Source organism: Argiope bruennichi, chromosome 3 (genome assembly GCF_947563725.1).
Source record: "Argiope bruennichi chromosome 3, qqArgBrue1.1, whole genome shotgun sequence".
In the NCBI taxonomy this organism is placed as follows: Eukaryota; Metazoa; Arthropoda; class Arachnida; order Araneae; family Araneidae; genus Argiope; species Argiope bruennichi.
The window spans coordinates 37,720,056-37,734,457 of NC_079153.1; the positions used below are offsets into that span (position 1 = coordinate 37,720,056).

At 27.6% G+C, this 14,402-nt stretch overlaps 1 long non-coding RNA gene across 2 annotated transcripts in view; it reads left to right on the plus strand.

The window, feature by feature from the left end:
• LOC129963581 (uncharacterized) overlaps positions 1–14,402 on the plus strand; it is a 195,965-nt gene that overhangs the window by 79,868 nt on the left and 101,695 nt on the right. For both annotated transcript variants that reach the window (XR_008783992.1, XR_008783991.1), the window contains one exon: positions 10,748–10,818. This is a non-coding gene — a long non-coding RNA (uncharacterized LOC129963581). The remainder of the gene's footprint in view (positions 1–10,747; positions 10,819–14,402) is intronic.

A 14,402-nucleotide genomic window follows, 5' to 3' on the forward strand; every position in this document is an offset into this window, starting at 1 on the left:
ACAAATACCTGAACATAAATGGCAATTATGCTGACAAGTAATAAATGTGTAATGTTTTCATTTATATTTCATATTGTCACGCATTGCATTTTTTAGTATTGTGCACATACTACTTATTGATATCCTTATATCCCTTCACAATAATGCTGCCATCGTTGCGTACAATTTGTTCGGTAATTTTGCTGTTTTAAAAGTCTTCATTTCACTTTTTACTTCAGATTTTAAAAACTCACTGACTTTTTAACTTATATAAAACCTGAATGTCTTATAATTTAAAAATAATTCTTGTAAAAATTATGTGTGGGTGAATGTTTATATATATATATATATATATATATATATATATATATATAAATGCAGAGCTATTTTGCATTGGATTTTCAAAGTGAATTGTGAAATATAAATTATTTAACCGTGTAGCCGATTATTCGACGCATAATTTATCGATTATCTATAAATATTTCAAATTTTCTATATACTTTTAACGAAATAATCGGAACGAAAACGCAATACAAGATCAGAAGGTGTCAGTCATTTAATTACTTAGTGAAGAAACTAAAATAGTAAAATAATAAATTTAAAGTCTGTTATATACTTGCTCATCGATTTCACATTTATTTTTACGATCCTACAAAATTAAATGTTTTGATTTGCAACAAAATTGTCAAATAATTTTTATTTTCAGATTAAATGTATTAGTAAGCAGTTTTTAATATATATCTTTAAATTCTGATTGCATACTAATTTTTTCCTCTATTTGTCTATCTTTTATATTTAATAATATTACTTAGAGAACGTAGATATGCGTTTTGTCCAACAAAATTATTCATCCATAAAATATAACTCACATTGAATCACTTATTTTTAATTCACCGAAAAGACCAATAGTTTATGTTTTTCAAATTTAAGTATATAAAATATGCATTTTAAAGCTGAACGCCTTCTGATTTTTCAAGTACTTAATAATTTATTTCTACTCTTCTAGGAAACTAATACTTTTATTTAACCATATTTTATCTGAGCTCCAACTCACCTATCTTTTGGACATCCTATTCTTAAAATACGATTCAAATTTACTCAACCATTTTTGATTTTTCAACCCTATGTTTTTGAGGCCAATGTGTTTTTGATTTTCAACAGACCAAACGAAGTATGGGCTATAATTTAACTCCCCAGTGTCTTTGTTTCTTCTATTGGAGGCCCATTCATCATAGATAAGTGCTACCAACATGTCCACGTCTCCTTGCATTTTACAACTGATAAATATCAAGAACAGGCGGATTAGTAGAAACGGTTTCCTCTTCGGTCTGCAGGAGGAAATTCTTCCACACATTTCTAATTATTTTCGGTAGCCTTTCAACCTTCACTTTTATCAGTGAAAATTTCCACACAAAAGAACGAGAGATGTGTGAGGAGGAAATTAGAAAGAATGAAATAGTTCTTCTAGAATGATAATTACCAACCCCGCCAGCCTATTGGCTTATTGAACACTTTTCAAGAGGGATAGGAGAAAAAAATGCAGTCGTCAAGCTTCATGGATTACCTACCTAATTGGTTAAAAGAAGAATTTCATTCCCACCTTACGCCCAATTAGAAAACGCTGGACTTTTTGGTGAGACAGTTGGTTCCAATCGAGAGGCGGGTCAACCAATTCGTTAAAAGCCAAGGATAGGTTTTCACGGTCTGTTGGACAGTGCTTTTTTTTTCTTTAGTTTTTTACCTTTTCTTTTCCTGTTTTTTAATCTTTCCAAATGCATTTAAGTTATTGACCAGTAAAAAGGATTTTTTTTTTAAAAGGGGAAAAGAGACTGAAGACGATCGAAGAGTGAGAAACAGGAAGCAGTGACAGTTGCGGTCACGTTTCAGAGGGAAATTAAAATAGCAACGTGGACGGCTAAATCATATTATTTATTATCAGTGACAATCTTCTTTTTGATGCACAATTGTTGATTCATCAATCGTTGGATAAGAATCAGCTTCAAGTAGTGTTGTTTCTTCTTTGATCAGTGAAAGTTTAACAGGATTTGTCCGTGTAATTGCAATACATTTTTAATGAATAGCGAGATATGGCAGATCTTTATGAAATATGGCTTTTTTTTTAATAATCAGAAAGCTACTGTTTTTGTTTCCTCAAAACTTTTGATTTTTCCTAATGTATATCCATTTTTTTTCCATTCTTATATTGAATTGCTTATCACTATTTTTTAGATATCATCTAGTTTTTATTCATCGCTTTCTGTTTAAATTCTTGAATTATTTTATTTTAAAAAGTGCAGAGAAAGGACGATTAGAATCATTCGAATTTACTTTTTAAACATCCATTTTAGATAGAAATGAATCGAAAATGCTATTTTAATATTTTACATTGATATGATATTTTAATAGTCTTTATATGCCATACTTAGACATAGATTTAGACAATGGGAGCATTCTTTCTACGTTGATGCAATTTATGGGGGACTTTTTCTTTAATTTCAAAAATGTTGATAAAATATAAAATATATGACATCTCTATATTTTTTTACTACTTCATGAAACAGTAATTTAAGAACATTTTTATTTATTTATTTATCTACTTTTTGCCTGGGCAACAACACAGACTTCAATTTCCATTTTGTTAAAACCATTTCTTGTGTTTAAATATAATGATTTCAAATCCAAAAGTTAATAATGAGCCTAAACATGTATACCAATAAATTCATAAATACGTTTAAAGAAATTTGTGCTTTAAAACTTAATGCAATTTTATTGAATATAGATTTAATAATACGCATTGCCAAAATTATCTTCTTTTCACTAATTAGATTTAAGTTCATTATTTATTTACTGTCAATGAATTGATTAATTAATTATCTTTGGTTAAACTTTAATAAATAAGATAAATTCTTTCGAAAAAAAACATTATTTTTCTCTTTATAAATAAACATATAACATACTTATCTTCATATGTACAGAAGTTTCATTTATACAATGTTATAGGAAATTTTGGGCTATTTTATCAAAAAAAAAAAATATTTGCAATAGATAAATTGATTGAAACTGAATACAGAATCTGCGTTCTTTTTTACGCTTCGCAACTAAAATCGTTCCTTGTTCTTCTTCTTGGGTTTTTTTTTTTATCTATCATGAGAGCTTTTTCGGTTATTTATAGTCTTGTCGATTGTTAAGTAATATATGCTGTATATTATCACAGCTCTGTGATGCGTTAATCTTGTAACGTCATTACTCATTTGACGTGATTATTTCACAAAACTTTATCTAAACACCTTTAGAAGGAAAATTTTCCGACACCGAGAAGCACTCACGAAATTTTCAGTGAAACCAATTGAAACTGGCACCATCATTTATTTTGCAGTGTTTGCTTTCTTTTTCTGCCAAGGTCCTTTCCCGTGCGAGGACTTCTTAATGAAATGATGCTATCTTCATATGGCAGTTTACCATCGCTTTTTACCCTGGCATTGGCCTTACAAAACCTGTTTCATTCTTTTTATTTCCACAATTAGAGCTCCGAGGGAGAAAAAAAAAGGGAAGAAGATGATGGTTTCTCACTGAAATAAGGAATATCTATCTTGCAAGAGATTTATGGAAGCGTTGAACTTCGAACTCGTCGCCTCCAGGAGTGGAAAGAACTATTTTAAGTGTCACCAGTAGAAGGAAGCTGGAAGGGCCTTTTGCAAAATCTCGGTTATAAATTAGTAGATGGTCTGCCTCACAAATGGTAGCTGGACATGTTAGAGATTCAAGTTTGTCTTTATTTGAGGTCATACCACACCGCGAGTGTGTTGCGTTGTATGTGAGAAAAATGGGATTCGGATGTAATTCTGACAAGAGGCATCACTCAAAGCATTTTAAGACCTCACAGAAAGCTTTAATATTTTTACAGGATAGTTTATTTTGTATACGTGCGTGTTCATTTGATTTGTGCGCGTAATAGATTGTAAAAATCACATTCATATAAAGAATAATGATATATGTGCAGATGTAATTAGATTTCATCAATAATAAAAGTGGTTACTAAAATATTTATGTATGAATACAAGAAAGGTTGGATTTTTATTTCCTGTTTTCTACCACTTAAAGTTCTTCGTTGAAAAAGTGTATGCTGATTAAAATTTCAAAATAAAAAGAATAAAAACTAAATTATAGCTGGAATTAGTGTACGATTTCTAATTTTAGGATCTTTGAATATCTTTTATAGTAATAAAACATTAATTTGACCCTACTTAACTGAATATTTTCAATTTTTTTCAACTTTATTTTGTTTTTTAAATAGATTACACCGATTTGTAGAATTTTATTTGGAATTATATTTATGTAGTTGCCATAAATTGTTTTGATTCCCTAAACAAGCTTTGTATTTAAATTTGTATTTTATCTGAATTTAAATTATTATCTTATCTAGTTTTAAAGATGAAAGCTTCGCATGCTAGGCAAAACAGAATTTTTACTTCGTGTTATTCTATACTAATTTGAAGCGCGCGATGTATGAGCAAAATGAATTTCCAATAAGATCGGATCAAAAAATATTTTTGAAATAAATATTTATAAGATTTAATTCAATATTTTTTTAATTAGATTTGATTTATTGAAAAGCAGAATAAATGTGACAGAACTTTTGCTATTGCATCTACAAATAAAAAAAATACTTTTGTCAAATTTTAATTATGACCTATTCTTTTTTCTGTAGTTAAAATTTATTAAAAGTTTGATTCTTGATTTTTTTTTAAATATGTTTCCGATATTAAGAAATCAAAGAATTTTTTCCCCACCAAGTAAAAAAATTAATAAGAATTGCAAATAAATAAATTTTAAACTCCCTCTGAAGTTTTTCTATAAGAAATTAAGTTTTTATGAGATTATTATTTTTAATTTCAGAAAGTTAGAAGAGTAAACATCCAGTTTCAGGACTAAAAAGTAATGGCCGCAATTATTTCAAATTAAATAGCAATTTTATTTCTTTTCTTTATTTTACTATTCATTTTCTTGTCTTTTTCTGACAACTTTATTTTGAAACAATATAATGATACGATATAAAGAAACATCGTCATGTTTCAAATTTATTAGCCAATAAACATAGCGCCATAATAAAAATGAAGTAAAAATATCATGTTTTTTTGAAAAGTAAATTGCTACCTGTCAATACTTGGGTAATGTGAAAGACGCAAGTTATGTCTGTGTCAGATATGGCAGACAAGTCTTACGTTTGTATAAACCATCCGAAATCACATATAATAAAATGACATCATATAATATAGATACGTATGCATCAATCATTATATATCATTCATTCTATAATTCCTTTTTTTTTGTCAATAATATCAGGTAATAATAATTTGACATCAAAATATTAGGTTGTATTTTTAAAGAAAATATATTTATGGAGCAAGATTTCTTAAGTTGTGAGTTCCTATCTTAAATGGGACTGTGTATTTGTATTTTGAGATTGTAAAATCTCTGATAGAAAATGCTTTTGTCAAGTTCTTCAGTATTAGAAGAAAAAAAATACAGAAATCTGTTTTAATTTGAAATATTTTATTCAAATTTTGTAAAATATACTTTTAATATTTTTCTGCAAATTCAATAGTTATTTTTTAATTTTCTACCCTTTTCCTTAACTCATATACGTGCCTGAATTGGCAAAACAAATTTTTGTTCTTATGCGAGATTAGAAATATTTTTTATTCGAAATGGTATCGCAAATTGAAAAAAAAATCTTTAAATGCATTAGAGATTAATTTTTAGGTTTCAGTCATAATCAAGATCGTTATAAGTATTTTTAGAGGTATTCAAAAGCCTATAAAATTTACGTCAAAATTTTCGGATGATCTCATGGGAAAATATATTAAATTCCGGCATCAATTTCTTTTTCATTAAGTTTTCAACCTCCATAGATATTTTTATTAGAAATCGGCAATATTATAAAAAGTCAAGAATGTTTTTACTTAAAATAGTTTTTTTGTAGGTTAATAATTTCCTTATAAATTATTAAATTAAGATCACACAGAAGATATCCGTCACATTCTGGTTATATTCTTGCTAAGGCATTTGCTGAAATCTGTCGAAAAATATTTTAAATGTCATAATAAAAAGAAGCGAGAATGCAGGTATAGTATTATTGACAATCAAAAAGAAAGAGGAAAAAATTGTGAAATAAACCTATTCTCTTTCCAAACTATATCATATTATATTGCGGATACAGTTAGACTCTTATTTATCGAAATTCCATATATTGAAAATTTCTATACATCGAACTTGTTTTAGGAACCTTGAATTTTCATTAGGAAAAGCAATTTTAATATACCAAATAAAACGGGGTAAAAGTTTTCGCAAAAGAATATTATTTATACTTACTGCAATTTAAAAAACGTTAAGGGATTTTGTTCATATAATGGAAAATAAATAAAATAATGAAAATAAAAGAAGATTCACCGATTTTCGCCATTTTTAGCTAAAGGTCAAAGAAGACTGGAAAGTTGCTTACGAAAAAGCAATGAACCCTAGTCAGTGAATCGCATGTTATACTTATCTTTTATTCCGCGAATCCTTTTCTTAACCTGGAGCAAAATTTTATTTTAAATTTAGTCTAGCTTCAAATTTGTTATAGTGAAGATGTCCCTTAAAAGGAAGTCTGTAAGAGAAATTCCGGTTAATCAAAGACGTAAAAAGTGGAATGAAAAAGACATGACAAAAAAAGGGTGGAATTTCGACAAGTACGATATCAACAATTTTTAAAATTCGTGATTCTGTTTTTCAATCCTTTAAAGTATTAGAGGAAACAAGAAAGATTATCAAGACTATTTTTAAAATTTGAAAAAGGGGATGAATCAATATTGGTAAAAATGATTCGCAGTAAAAACATGTCTGTGATTGGGCAATTTACATAATGCATTTCTGTATATCAAAATTTCTATATATCGAAATTTTTATATATCGATTATTTTTCTCGGAATTCTTTAAAGTTCGGAATTTTAAAGTACGACTGTATTTTTACATCATCGAATAAAGAATGAGTTAACTTTTCATTCTGAAACATTTACGGATTTCATCACTACCCAAAACTTTCTATCTTTTTCTTGGACAAACCGATATTTTAAGCGCAGTTCATATTCCTGAATTTACAACATTGAATTCATTTGAAAATTGCAGGATTGAAATCTTCTGATGAATAAGTGAATCAGGATTTTCATACATTTAACAGGAATTTTCCATCTTGAATATTCTTTCATATCTATATTTTTAATCAGCACTAGGCTTTTCTCGGGATTAAAATCATTTTTATATAATATTTTTAATGTAAAAACTATTTATATAAGATATATAATAACCAAAATCATTTTATCGTCTGTAACAGTTTTTGATTAAAATTAGAAATCGTTTGATTAAAATTCGAAACTATTTTTTAAAACCATCTATAGCTATTTTAACTTATTAATATCTGTTATATGAATATTGCAAATTTTATCCTTTAATCTTAGAGTATATGAAATTTTTTGTCTTTCTTCATTTGATAGATTGATTTAAACTTGCTTTTAAGTAGGCTTAAATCACTACTTTAGAGCTAATAAAAAGCATTATCAAAAGACTATTAAAAGAAATAGGATTTTAAAAAAAAAGTAATGACAGAGTAGTTCAAATTCTAAACAAAGGAAAAATTTTGATTATTTCCAATTAATTGAATATTTAAATTAATTATTTTACTTAAAAAAGTTGATTATATTCTTTCTCTCGTTTTATAAAATAAGCGTGAAAAAAATTAATTAAATCCGCCAAGTTGTTAAGGAGGAGTGGTCGAATATATATATATGATATACATAGCTATAATGTCTTTTATTTATATTGAGATAAAAATCACGTTCCGGGATTCATACTGATATTCATACTGAATTATTTATACTGATACATCATAATTAAGTGAACATTCAAACATTTGAAATCTTAATTAAAATCAGAGGAATTTAAAATTTTCTGAAATATATATATATATATATTAATTTTTGTCAGAGTTGTTTGAATGGTCTTTCACTTTTTCAGCTGAGAAGAAATGTTACTCACGTATGTTCTATTTATCCACATAAACGAAATGTCGTTGTACTACGAGCACCCTGCCAAAATTTTGATAAAGGGAGTTCCTTTATTCCTGTTTATCTATTTTTTTGCATAATATTCATGCTGATACATAATAATCATATGATCATTCAATAATTCGTAATCTTAATTAGAATTAAACTCGGAGGGATTTAAAATATTCTGAAAAAAATATATATATATAAATTTCTGTCAGCTCCATTTGAATAGTCTTTCACTTTTTCATCTGGAAAGAAATGGTACTCACGCCTGCTCTATTTATCTATATAAACGAAATTGCGTTGTACTACGAGCATTCTGACCAATATTGTGATACATTTCTTTATTCTTTTATCCATTTTTTTCACGCAATGCTTATATGCTGATATATCATAGTTACGTAGACATTCAAATCATATGAAATCTTAATTAGAATTAAACACAGAGGGATTTAAAATATTCGGAATATATATATATAAATTTTTGCTAGAGCTGTTTGAATGGGCTTTCACTTTTTCCGCTAGGAAGAAATGTTACTCACGCCTGCTCTATTTATCTACATAAACGAAATTGCGTTGTTCTACAAGCACTCTGTCCAAAATTTTGATAAAGGAAATTCCTGTAATAGACAGGAAACGACCTACCACGATTTTAACGTCCCTTTAATTCATCACCGGCAACTTCTTTAGTGCCACATAATTCTGCCGAAAATTACTCCGTGTCATAGAACGTTCTCTTGGTGCGCAGTGTTCGGTTTCGTGATGAGGGGCGGCACACAACCGTTCCCTGTCTTAAACATGACAAAACTGTCGTTTCATGACATTTTTATTCGACATAATAATAAGGTCGAAAGACGTGCTCGACATCCTGATAATGAGACAGAATCCCATGCTGGGGGCACCTCATGGCATCACTCGCAACGCAAGTGTCAACTGGTATAACTGAAATAGCCGAGGCTGAATTGCATGTTTGAGTAATTCAATTAAAAAATACAAGAAGATTATTTTTTGGTTACCTACTTCAGGTTTTAAAAAAGTGCTTAATGGTTTTTACTGTGGTTTCGGTTATTACCAGGTATTTTTCATAAAGAAATATAGAATCAAGAAAGAGTCTTTCTTGCCCAAACACGAATTCTTTTCCGTCACTTACTTCATCACTCTGAGCGTTATTTTGCTTTGAACTTAAGATGAATAATTCATACATTTTTTAATAAATGAAACGTTATGTGATCGTTAGATTACGTGTATAAAAATTAAATCAGGCTAAATTCAGAAATGTTATTATTTATTTTCATTAGTTATTTTTATTTGCAGTTTATAACACGCATGCAATGTTATTTCCGTTCCATTATTTTCTTAATATGTCATGTGGCGAAATAAATAAGAACATTTTTAATTTCAAGCATTTTTGATTATCTGTATTGTTTGGAATTTTAGTTATTTTTGAGTTCAACTCTTGCTTTTCTTTTATCTTTGAAAATTTGAAATAAACAGCAAGTAGTAATTATTTATCATTACACTTTCCATCCTACTAAAATGAATATATTCCCACTTATACCTCCTTTTGTAACAATCTATGGTTATTATTGAATCTAAATATAACATACTTATCATTATTTAATTTTGTAGCCGCTGAATGAAGCCAGATTTAAAATTTTAACTTTCCTAAAATAGGAGTTTTTAAAAATAAATCAGTTTTTACGAATTGTCCTTCAGTTATTAATAGTAAATTTCGCAACTAAAATGAATAAACATGCGAAGTTTCTACATTCTTTTAAAAATTCATTCTATTCAAAAATACAGAAAATGTTACAAAGGATTCATGCATCAATATCAAAGCTTTCGTTATGAAACAATTTGAATCTGGCGTAGTGAACTTTGTTAGGTTTGAATTCTAAAATTGAAATAAACATTAAAAAAAAATATTTTTAGAGCTGCGATCATCTTTATATTTTTATCGCTAAACTCGTAATTTTTTGTAATAGTTACGTCAACATAAATTTTTAATGCTATGTGATTATCTTTTTTTTTTTGTATAAATGGATTCATTGATAGAGTAGAGGCATATGCGTATGTTCTTATATCATGAATCCTTGCATCTCTATCATTAATGCGTCAAACATATTAGTTTATAAATCTTTAATAAAATTTCCCTTAAGTTCAAGATCGTATTTATTAAATAAAAATTTTTTATTGCTTTTATTCAAATATTATTTAAATATGTAATCTCGCGCTTATGTTTTTACCAAAATTTAGATTTTAAACAATCATCAAAATAAACAATTCTATAATTTTTTTTTTTGTTGTTGTTGATGATGATGACTAAGTTTATCTGGATCAGATATAATTCATCCGAAACAATATAAGTTTTACATTCGAATGGTTTCAAATGTTTCAGTTTTTTAAAAATTTATAATATATAGTTTTAGAAAATCTGATTTTATCATAAAATGATATATATAAATATGTCACATTTGAATAAATAATACATATAGTTTTCTCAATAAATATAATACAAAATAGAAAAAAAATTAAAGATATTTCGATTTAGGCTAACAGTTCTATAAATAAAGTGCATACTAAATAATTATTGTATAATAGATTTTAGTCATAATTATCTTTTTCATGTACTGTTTACAAGTATTTAATAATATCGATAAATGAACAGTTTTGTTTTATTTTAGGATTATGATTAAGCCTCATTTCACTGAGCATAATGAATTTCTGGATTTGAAATGTTTCAGATAATAATGATGTAAGTAATTTTTTTTTTTGTATTTATAGTGTTCTTTAATCAACTTTAGCCCCCTAAAAATTGCCTGGCACTAGACACTTAGTTTGCACAATGACTGTTTATTCAACCAAATAACTTTATGATTACACAAATAAAAGAGACGTTAATTCTTTCTTTTAAATACAGATTTTATACTATAACGATTTTTTTTTACCGCAGATTAAAATTAAATGTAAAATTATGCTGATCAAATCGAATTGATTTTAATTTAATTATTTTTCCCACCTATTTCTTTTAACTAACGTGTTATTTGAATTCTCAAATGTAGAAATGAGCATCATTTGAAAATATGGATGAGGACATTTAACAATGGATAACTGAAGTATCACTTGAGCTTATTAATTTAAAAAATATTTTAATTGCAAATCGAACTAGAAAAATTGCTTGAAGAATATTAAATATTATGTGGCAGCATTGTATTAATATTGTCCCAAGAATTATCACCTAGTAATTCGTGGAACAATTTGGTGTGTTGAGATTGCGTAATTGGTCGCCAAAGTGACTGTAAGCAGCGCCAGTTGTTGCTAATTAAAAATTGAAATTTCTTTTCATAAGCATTCAATTAAATTATAAAAAATATAAATTATTTATAATAAGTATAAATTATAATTTTGAAATTTTGAGTTTTTCTCAAATGTAGAAAAGGGTTCATTTATAATTTGAAAATATTTGGTGAGGCTTTTAATGATGGTTAACTTATGTATCATTTGCGTCCTATTAATTCAAAAATATTTTTATATGTTAACTTAACTAGATTAATTTACTCTAAGTACACTAAACACCGTGTGACAGCAATTTATCTCCTCTTGTGTTAATTCTTGGAATAATTTGGCGTGTTGAAATTGCGTAATTGATCGCCAAAGTAACAACAAGCAGCGTCAGTCGTTGCTAATTATAAATCGAAAGCATCATTACGGCACTCACTTCGAAGAGAGGAATGAGTACAGAATTATTGCTCTAGATAAATTGCAAGGGAGATAAAAGTCTGGCTATATGTTAAAGAAGTGTCTAAAAAATATGTCGTTTCCATAATGTGACATTTTTTTGTCAGCCGCACATTGCCATTTGTTATTGGATTTAATGGGCTGCATGTTTGGACTAATTCAGTACGGAATATAGAGATCAATTTTAATAGCTGCCTGATGCTTTTCCCTTTTATTCCGGATGCTGTTTCCGTATTTCTGCAACTTATTTTTTTTCTCCGTATTTTATGAGAGATTGCTTGTCAATAACGATCTGCAGTTTTATCTCTAGTCGTGAATTTTTATGGTATTATTGGCGGTCGAAAAAGAAGTGTCGTTAACTATCGGTCTTAAATGCATTAAATATTGTAACTAGTTAAAGGGATTTACTTCTTTTTTTTTCAATTTATTTTTAGATGCGTCCTGGAGACCAGCTTAAATTTGTTCTGAATTGTATTCCAGGGGTATTCAGCTATACTGCTAAATGCAATTTATGTTCTTATAAAAAAATAAGAAGAATTTTGAACTCATTTTTGATAACCATGTAGGGTGGAATATTATTTAAATAAACATTTAATTTATGAAAGAATGTAATAACAGGTGAGAAAGAAAAGGAACATAGGTAAATGGGCATACACTTCTAAATCCCTTCTTAAAAATTGTTGGCTATCCCTTCTTAAAAAGTGTTGGGGAATAAATGAAAAAAAAAAGCTATTCTTCTTTAATATGAGACGGGTTCTTCCTTTACATTCAGTACAGAAATCAAATATTTTGTTCTTGCTAGAGCTATAGCGCTAATCGCACAAATTTATTTTCATACTTTTACACGATTAGTATAGGTTATTCATGTACATAGCCATTTCATAGTAAATCAAAAGAGTGAAAGAGAGAGAGAGATTTGTATTTGGTGACTAAAAACAATATTTCTGGTTTTGTAAATTAATTTTTATTATAAAGCAAAGAAGAAGGATTTTTCTGAATGAGAAAATTTTTATCCAGTAAATTTTTGAAGATAAGTAATAAGATAATCCAGTATATTTTGAGAAAAGTATAAATTTGCCATTAAATTTTAATTTTTCAACTGTTCTCTCATCAAAATTATATGTCTTAATGGTTTATCTTAAATTGCCTTTTATAATTATCAATAAGATAACAATTTTATGATTTTCTTAATATCATATCTTTTTTAACATTGTCTTTCATCTCTAAAAGAAAACGTAAAAAAAAAGAAAGAGCGAAATATTAGTTGTTATCTCATATTTTCCTATTCCAGTGACATACATCGAGTTTTTCCCCCCTATTATTTGCCAACTGTTCGAATTCTAACGAGTAACGGGGTAAAAAAGACATCTGCAGAATCTATGTCATTCACCTTTCAAAGTAGGGGTTACGAAATAACCCTTTACCCTCCCATATTTCCTGACGGGAACCCCTTTTTCCCTTCTTTTTCCGGTTTTGGTAATCGTCACAATAGTAGCGTCTTCAAAACAGTTAAATTTAGGGCACTGTACCAGAACCCTCCTCCTAGCAAAAAAATTTTTTCCTACTCACCTAATTTTATTCAGTCCAAGGAAAACAGATTTTGGTAAAAAGGTAAGTTCGTATAACTGCATTCGAAGTATACAAATGTTTAAGTCTTATAGAAAGTTTTTTTTTCTTTGTGCCCATGTGTGTGTTTAATAGTATTGAATAAGAGTGTCCATATAAGGAAAATGATTTCAGTATTATTTAAAACTTTTCAGTTACTGATCATTGAAAGAATCAGTTTAGGAATTCAGTTAGAATCATCTGCTTTTCATAGTTCTACAATTTTACAATATATCCTATTTTAACTTTTCAATATGAAATATATTACTGTGTATTAAGGATTTAAAAAATAGTTAATTCAATTAATATTTTGAAAGAGGAGTAAAAAAGTCATAGAAATTAATCTACGGGTAATTACATAATCCGAGAAATATTTAAAATCATTTAAAAAGATTTGTTAGAAATGTTTCAAAATATTTGAGAAAATATTATTAAGAAACTTAAAATCATAATATTTTGATATTGTAATGGCTATTACTATTTTTCTCTTGGAAATTCGGCTGTATTCTTGACATTGATACGTGTAGAGTCACTCTGTAAAAAGAAATAGAAAGAAAAAAAATTCTTAAGATACACTTAATTAAATCTTAAGTTTATAAATCTCCAAATTTTTAACCTACAGAATTTAATGGAAAAAAAGGTTCAGTCTATGTATTATATAGCATTCTCAATTGATATGAACAAAACTCTTTTTAAATGAAAAAAAAAAAAAAAATCTTAGTTATTTTTTTTTATTTTATAATTCTTATACCTCTTTGTTATAACTTCTGCATATTTAATGTGAGAATAGTTAATATTACAGCCTTTAAATTTCTTAAATCTCATTAAGGATTACCATATTTTCCCTTGTTTTATTTCCAGATACATGTATTTAATAATTTTGCTTAAAGAAGTGACAATTAGCATGCAAATAAACGCGGCAACTAAAATCATGTATAATATTTCCTTTCCTGAGTAGCATCGCGCAGCTGAATGAATACATTTTTTTCCTTCTTT